Source organism: Megalops cyprinoides, unplaced genomic scaffold (assembly GCF_013368585.1).
Source record: "Megalops cyprinoides isolate fMegCyp1 unplaced genomic scaffold, fMegCyp1.pri scaffold_55_arrow_ctg1, whole genome shotgun sequence".
Classification (NCBI taxonomy): domain Eukaryota; kingdom Metazoa; phylum Chordata; class Actinopteri; order Elopiformes; family Megalopidae; genus Megalops; species Megalops cyprinoides.
Genome location: NW_023494744.1, coordinates 23,666 through 32,500, shown reverse-complemented (window position 1 = coordinate 32,500; position 8,835 = coordinate 23,666).

The following is an 8,835-nucleotide window of genomic DNA, read 5'->3' as shown; positions in this document are numbered from 1 at the left end:
ACCCTAATCTGGGCTCTAACCCCAACCAGGACAGGACTCTAGCCCCGACCCTAGCCATGCCCTGACCCCAACCCTGACCCTAACCCCAACCCTAATTGGGGCCCTGACCCTAACCCTAACTGCAGCCTGGGGGCCCCAATTCCAACCCTAACCCTAACCCTAATTGGGGCCCTGACCCTAACCCTAACTTTGGCCTGGGGCCCTGACCCCAACCTCAACCCTAACCCTAACCCCAACCCTAATGGGGACCCTGACCTTAACCCTGACCTTGGTTTTGGGCACCCAACCCCAACCCTGACTTTAACCCCAACCCTAATTCTAGCCTGGGCCCAAACCCTAACCCTAATTGGGGCTGGGAGCCCAACCCGTGCTGGGACAATAACCCTAGCCCTAAGGCTAAGGGCAATTCCTTTTTTTGGGGGGGAAAATGCAATAGGCCAGAGCACTAAAGAGCTTTGTGCTCTCTTTTAAAATTATAATTAATCAAAATCCTAACCTAGCCAGTGCCATTGCCTTCTCCTTCCTCTTTTGAAGCTGATCCCATATTAACCCTTTCCCTGTCTTTTCTTCCTGCTCTTTCTCTTTCCTTCTCCCTCCTGAGGAAAACCCCTCATTAGAGCCTGGGGATCCTATGGCCCTTAGAATAGCTAGGTCAACCCACTTTTTAGGCTGACTTCAGCACCTTTTTAGCTAAGCAGGGCTAGTCCTGGATAGCTGAAGGATGGGAGACCATTTTATTTAAGAGAGTTTGTATTGGAGGAGAGTGGAAGTTTTACCTCTTAGAATTCAAAGGGACCAATAGGGACCCTAACCCTGTTCCTTTAGGCAAAAGCCCCTCCCCAGAATAATCAAAGAACTCCTATAGGGGTGTGACTCCTATCTCCTGGACCCGGTGTCAACCTATAGGAAAGGGTGATGTTGAGAACTGTGTTTATGGCCAATCCCCCTGGGTGTATCTATATAGTACACCTAGCTTTACAGCCTCCATTTTCCTCTGATGAAGCTGAGAAGCGAAACGTGAGGAAGGATTGTGTTCTTAAACCTTGAAAAGCAAATAATTTGGACAAAGCTTTGTATATTTTTAAGAGTTTTTATTAAAGAATTTTTTTAAAAAAACAAATAAATTACAATTTTTAATCTGATTAGTCACTTGAGGTTCCCCCACCGCCTGCAAAGAGAAGAAAGATTACAAACAAACAAACAACTGGATAAGGCCTGAAGGCCGAGGCCCACCGGATTCTCCAGGCGACAGTGGATTCCATTCCAGGAGCAAAGAACTTGCAAGGGAGCATTGCTCACCCTCTGCTAACCATCTTTTGTGGTTTTTTCCTAAACTTTATGCCACGGACGGAAGCAACTTAAAGCCACTGCTGGACCACGCGCCAAGGCAATCTTCTCTCCACATCCATCCTCCAGCTGAACGGAGAAAGGGCGGGTGAGATCCCCTATACGGGAAATTTGTTCTCTCTCCACTGGGGTGTTGGGTTCCTGTAACTAATTAGATTAAAAGCTGACTATGTTTTTACAGAATAGATACACGGCTTTGGCCAAAACTCAAGGTGGAAACACTAGTGAGGCTGTATATACTACTGTCCCTCTCCCCCCCTCTCCCTCTGTGGTTTCTGCTCCCTTAGCACGGGCCCAGGTTAACAAACAACGGACCAAAGAATACTTTAAGTTGATGCAAGCAATTCATCATGTACAAATAGTGAACCAGGCAATAGAATCTAAATCGTTCCCTAAAGGAATGATGAGACAGGTTAACAAACTAACTAAGTTTATAAAGCCGTCTTCTCCCTCCGAGCAGACAAAATGTAAAGTGAAGGAGAACACCCTAAATTGGATGGAGAATAACATGAGAATACTACAGGTACATTATGATGGCGTAATAGCTGCAATTACTCAGTCTTTGGGACCTTTTGATGAAGCGGGCTTCAATATGGCTATAGGGTGGGCCAAGGCCCGCTACAAACACAAATTTAATAAGAGAATTGCTGAACAAGTGATGAAATTGCTTGCACCTCAGGTCAAGGGAACACATTCTGAGGATGATTCCTCCTCATTTACCCCAGTGGAACAAATTCAGGTTGGGCCTTGTCAGATGACTGAAACTGTGCCCCCACCTTTGAATGCTCCCACTTATGCCCAGGTAGTTGCAGGCCTACATGGTACCATGGCCGGGCCTACCTCCCCAGAACAGTCTGTGATAACGCATACAGTACAGAGGAATGACAGGAGAGACCCTGTGGAAGGAACACAAATACTTACCGTAACTGATGGTTCAACTGTGTGCGGGCCACCTGGAGACCAGCTGAGAACCCTGAAAGAGAAAAAGAACATGTTAGTGCAAGCAGAAATACATCATCATTTGGGTAACAGCAATTTGACAGCACCTACCTGTAATTTGGATCCTTTTATAAATGGAGCAGGGCCCCATGAAGTCTTGAGTATTCCATCCCCCAGCTCTGGCCCCATTCAGCTGAATGTATCAGTACACTCACCTGTTGCTCCAGATGGGAACAGAGTTTTTGGGCTTGGAGAGTGTGAAAATTGTGTTTCTGATAGTCTACTGAAATCTGAATGCTGAGTGTTGTTCAAAGCTGAGAACAGAGTTTTTGGGCTCTGAGTGACTCCAAAAACCTTTCCAGGCATTCTCCTTTAAATTGAACCCTGAGCGATGTTGAAAACGTGGGAATCGTGTTTTTGCGCTCTGAAAGTGTTGAAAACCGTGTTTCTGGCAATATAGTTGAAACTGCACGTTGAATGATGTTAAAACCCGGGAATCGCGTTTTTGCGCTCTGAAAGTGTCGAAAACAGCGTTTCTGGCAATATCGTTGAAACTGCACGCTGAATGATGTTAAAACCCGGGAATCGCGTTTTTGCGTAGTGAAAGTGTCGAAAACAGCGTTTCTGATGCACTTCTGGAAAATGAATGCTGTGTGTTGTTCAAAGCTGGGAACAGAGTTTTTGGGCTTGGAGAGTGTGAAAATTGTGTTTCTGATAGTCTACTGAAATCTGAATGCTGAGTGTTGTTCAACCTTGAGAACAGAGTTATTGGGCTCTGAGAGACTCCAAAAACCTTTTCAGGCATTCTCCTTTAAATTGAATCCTGAGCGATGTTGAAAACGTGGGAATCGTGTTTTTGCGCTCTGAAAGTGTTGAAAACCGTGTTTCTGGCAATATAGTTGAAACTGCACGTTGAATGATGTTAAAACCCAGGAATCGCGTTTTTGCGCTCTGAAAGTGTCGAAAACAGGGTTTCTCGCAATATCATTGAAACTGCACGCTGAATGATGTTAAAACCCGGGAATCGCGTTTTTGCGTTGTGAAAGTGTCAAACAGCTTTTCTGATGCACTTCTGAAAATGAGTGCTGTGTGTTGTTCAAAGCTGGGAACAGAGTTTTTGGGCTTGGAGAGTGTGAAAATTGTGTTTCTGGCAGTCTACTGAAATCTGAATGCTGAGTGTTGTTCAAAGCTGAGAACAGAGTTTTTGGGCTCTGAGTGACTCCAAAAACCTTTTCAGGCATTCTCCTTTAAATTGAATGCTGAGCGATGTTGAAAACGTGGGAATCGTGTTTTTGTGCTCTGAAAGTGTTGAAAACCGTGTTTCTGGCAATATAGTTGAAACTGCACGTTGAATGATGTTAAAACCCAGGAATCGCGTTTTTGCGCTCTGAAAGTGTCGAAAACAGGGTTTCTCGCAATATCATTGAAACTGCACGCTGAATGATGTTAAAACCCGGGAATCGCGTTTTTGCGTTGTGAAAGTGTCGAAAACGGTGTTTCTGATGCACTTCTGGAAAATGAATGCTGTGTGTTGTTCAAAGCTGGGAACAGAGTTTTTGGGCTTGGAGAGTGTGAAAATTGTGTTTCTGACAGTCTACTGAAATCTGAATGCTGAGTGTTGTTCAAAGCTGAGAACAGAGTTTTTGGGCTCTGAGTGACTCCAACAACCTTTTCAGGCATTCTCTTTTAAATTGAATGCTGAGCGATGTTGAAAACGTGGGAATCGTGTTTTTGCGCTCTGAAAGTGTTGAAAACCGTTTTTCTGGCAATATAGTTGAAACTGCACGCTGAATGATTTTAAAACCCGGGAATTGCGTTTTTGCGTTGTGAAAGTGTCTAAAACGGCGTTTCTGATGCACTTCTTTAAAATGAATGCTGTGTGTTGTTCAAAGCTGGGAACAGAGTTTTTGGGCTTGGAGAGGGTGAAAATTGTGTTTCTGACAGTCTACTGAAATCTGAATGCTGAGTGTTGTTCAAAGCTTAGAACAGAGTTTTTGGTCTCTGAGTGACTCCAAAAACCTTTTCAGGCATTCTCCTTTAAATTGAATGCTGAGCGATGTTGAAAATGTGGGAATCGTGTTTTTGCGCTCTGAAAGTGTTGAAAACTGTGTTTCTGGCAATATAGTTGAAAATGCACGTTGAATGATGTTAAAACCCAGGAATCGCGTTTTTGCGCTCTGAAAGTGTCGAAAACAGGGTTTCTCGCAATATCATTGAAACTGCACGCTGAATGATGTTAAAACCCGGGAATCGCGTTTTTGCGTTGTGAAAGTGTCGAAAACGGCGTTTCTGATGCACTTCTGGAAAATGAATGCTGTGTGTTGTTCAAAGCTGGGAACAGAATTTTTGGGCTTGGAGAGTGTGAAAATTGTGTTTCTGGCAGTCTACTGAAATCTGAATGCTGAGTGTTGTTCAAAGCTGAGAACAGAGTTTTTGGGCTCTGAGTGACTCCAAAAACCTTTTCAGGCATTCTCCTTTAAATTGAATGCTGAGCGATGTTGAAAACGTGGGAATCGTGTTTCTGCGCTCTGAAAGTGTTGAAAACCGTGTTTCTGGCAATATAGTTGAAACTGCACGTTGAATGATGTTAAAACCCAGGAATCGCGTTTTTGCGCTCTGAAAGTGTCGAAAACAGGGTTTTTCGCAATATCATTGAAACTGCACGCTGAATGATGTTAAAACCCGGGAATCGCGTTTTTGCGTTGTGAAAGTGTCGAAAACGGCGTTTCTGATGCACTTCTTTAAAATGAATGCTGTGTGTAGTTCAAAGCTGGGAACAGAGTTTTTGGGCTTGGAGAATGTGATAATTGTGTTTCTGGCAGTCTACTGAAATCTGAATGCTGAGTGTTGTTCAAACTTGAGAACAGAGTTATTGGGCTCTGAGAGACTCCAAAAACCTTTTCAGGCATTCTCCTTTAAATTGAATCCTGAGCGATGTTGAAAACGTGGGAATCGTGTTTTTGCGCTCTGAAAGTGTTGAAAACCGTGTTTCTGGCAATATAGTTGAAACTGCACGTTGAATGATGTTAAAACCCGGGAATCGCGTTTTTGCGTTGTGAAAGTGTCGAAAACAGCGTTTCTGATGCACTTCTGGAAAATGAATGCTGTGTGTTGTTCAAAGCTGGGAACAGAGTTTTCGGGCTTGGAAAGTGTGAAAATTGTGTTTCTGACAGTCTACTGAAATCTGAATGCTGAGTGTTGTTCAAAGCTGAGAACAGAGTTTTTGGGCTCTGAGTGACTCCAAAAACCTTTTCAGGCATTCTCCTTTAAATTGAATGCTGAGCGATGTTGAAAACGTGGGAATCGTGTTTTTGCGCTCTGAAAGTGTTGAAAACCGTGTTTCTGGCAATATAGTTGAAACTGCACGCTGAATGATGTTAAAACCCAGGAATCGCGTTTTTGCGCTCTGAAAGTGTCGAAAACAGCTTTTCTGATGCACTTCTGGAAAATGAGTGCTGTGTGTTGTTCAAAGCTGGGAACAGAGTTTTTGGGCTTGGAGAGGGTGAAAATTGTGTTTCTGACAGACTACTGAAATCTGAATGCTGAGTGTTGTTCAAAGCTGAGAACAGAGTTTTTGGGCTCTGAGAGACTCCAAAAACCTTTTCAGGCATTCTCCTTTAAATTGAATCCTGAGCGATGTTGAAAACGTGGGAATCGTGTTTTTGCGCTCTGAAAGTGTTGAAAACCGTGTTTCTGGCAATATAGTTGAAACTGCACGTTGAATGATGTTAAAACCCGGGAATCGCGTTTTTGCGCTCTGAAAGTGTCGAAAACAGCGTTTCTGGCAATATCGTTGAAACTGCACGCTGAATGATGTTAAAACTCGGGAATCGCGTTTTTGCATAGTGAAAGTGTCGAAAACAGCGTTTCTGGAAAATGAATGCTGTATGTTGTTCAAAGCTGGGAACAGAGTTTTTGGGCTTGGAGAGTGTGAAAATTGTGTTTCTGATAGTCTACTGAAATCTGAATGCTGAGTGTTGTTCACAGTTGAGAACAGAGTTTTTGGGCTCTGAGAGACTCCAAAAACCTTTTCAGGCATTCTCCTTTAAATTGAATCCTAAGCGATGTTGAAAACGTGGGAATCGTGTTTTTGCGCTCTGAAAGTGTTGAAAACCGTGTTTCTGGCAATACAGTTGAAACTGCACGTTGAATGATGTTAAAACCCGGGAATCGCGTTTTTGCGCTCTGAAAGTGTTGAAAACAGCGTTTCTGGCAATATCGTTGAAACTGCACGCTGAATGATGTTAAAACTCGGGAATCGCGTTTTTGCATAGTGAAAGTGTCGAAAACGGCGTTTCTGATGCACTTCTTTAAAATGAATGCTGTGTGTTGTTCAAAGCTGGGAACAGAGTTTTTGGGCTTGGAGAGTGTGAAAATTGTGTTTCTGGCAGTCTACTGAAATCTGAATGCTGAGTGTTGTTCAAAGCTGAGAACAGAGTTTTTGGGCTCTGAGTGACTCCAAAAACCTTTTCAGGCATTCTCCTTTAAATTGAATGCTGAGCGATGTTGAAAACGTGGGAATCGTGTTTTTGCGCTCTGAAAGTGTTGAAAACCGTGTTTCTGGCAATATAGTTGAAACTGCACGTTGAATGATGTTAAAACCCAGGAATCGCGTTTTTGCGCTCTGAAAGTGTCGAAAACAGGGTTTCTCGCAATATCATTGAAACTGCACGCTGAATGATGTTAAAACCCGGGAATCGCGTTTTTGCGTTGTGAAAGTGTCGAAAACGGCGTTTCTGATGCACTTCTTTAAAATGAATGCTGTGTGTTGTTCAAAGCTGGGAACAGAGTTTTTGGGCTTGAAGAGTGTGAAAATTGTGTTTCTGGCAGTCTACTGAAATCTGAATGCTGAGTGTTGTTCAAAGCTGAGAATAGAGTTTTTGGGCTCTGAGTGACTTTAACAACCTTTTCAGGCATTCTCCTTTAAATTGAATGCTGAGCGATGTTGAAAACGTGTTGAAAACCGTGTTTCTGGCAATATAGTTGAAACTGCACGTTGAATGATGTTAAAACCCAGGAATCGCGTTTTTGCGCTCTGAAAGTGTTGAAAACTGTGTTTCTGGCAATATAGTTGAAACTGCACGCTGAATGATGTTAAAAATCCGGGAATCGCGTTTTTGCGTTGTGAAAGTCTCGAAAACGGCGTTTCTGATGCACTTCTTTAAAATGAATGCTGTGTGTTGTTCAAAGCTGGGAACAGAGTTTTTGGGCTTGGAGAGTGTGAAAATTGTGTTTCTGACAGTCTACTGAAATCTGAATGCTGAGTGTTGTTCAAAGCTGAGAACAGAGTTTTTGGGCTCTGAGTGACTCCAAAAACCTTTTCAGGCATTCTCCTTTAAATTGAATGCTGAGCAATGTTGAAAACGTGGGAATCGTGTTTTTGCGCTCTGAAAGTGTTGAAAACCGTGTTTCTGGCAATATAGTTGAAACTGCACGTTGAATGATGTTAAAACCCAGGAATCGCGTTTTTGCGCTCTGAAAGTGTCAAAAACAGGGTTTCTCGCAATATCATTGAAACTGCACGCTGAATGATGTTAAAACCCGGGAATCGCGTTTTTGCGTTGTGAAAGTGTCGAAAACGGCGTTTCTGATGCACTTCTGGAAAATGAATGCTGTGTGTTGTTCAAAGCTGGGAACAGAATTTTTGGGCTTGGAGAGTGTGAAAATTGTGTTTCTGGCAGTCTACTGAAATCTGAATGCTGAGTGTTGTTCAAAGCTGAGAACAGAGTTTTTGGGCTCTGAGTGACTCCAAAAACCTTTTCAGGCATTCTCCTTTAAATTGAATGCTGAGTGATGTTGAAAACGTGGGAATCGTGTTTTTGCGCTCTGAAAGTGTTGAAAACCGTTTTTCTGGCAATATAGTTGAAACTGCACGCTGAATGATGTTAAAACCCGGGAATTGCGTTTTTGCGTTGTGAAAGTGTCGAAAACGGCGTTTCTGATGCACTTCTGGAAAATGAATGCTGTGTGTTGTTCAAAGCTGGGAACAGAGTTTTTGGGCTTGGAGAGGGTGAAAATTGTGTTTCTGACAGTCTACTGAAATCTGAATGCTGAGTGTTGTTCAAAGCTTGAGAACAGAGTTTTTGGGCTCTGAGTGACTCCAAAAACCTTTTCAGGCATTCTCCTTTAAATTGAATGCTGAGCGATGTTGAAAACGTGGGAATCGTGTTTTGCGCTCTGAAAGTGTTGAAAACCGTGTTTCTGGCAATATAGTTGAAACTGCACGTTGAATGATGTTAAAACCCAGGAATCGCGTTTTTGCGCTCTGAAAGTGTCGAAAACAGGGTTTCTCGCAATATCATTGAAACTGCACGCTGAATGATGTTAAAACCCGGGAATCGCGTTTTTGCGTTGTGAAAGTGTCGAAAACAGGCGTTTCTGATGCACTTCTTTAAAATGAATGCTGTGTGTTGTTCAAAGCTGGGAACAGAGTTTTTGGGCTTGGAGAGTGTGAAAATTGTGTTTCTGGCAGTCTACTGAAATCTGAATGCTGAGTGTTGTTCAAAGCTGAGAACAGAGTTTTTGGGCTCTGAGTGACTCCAAAAACCT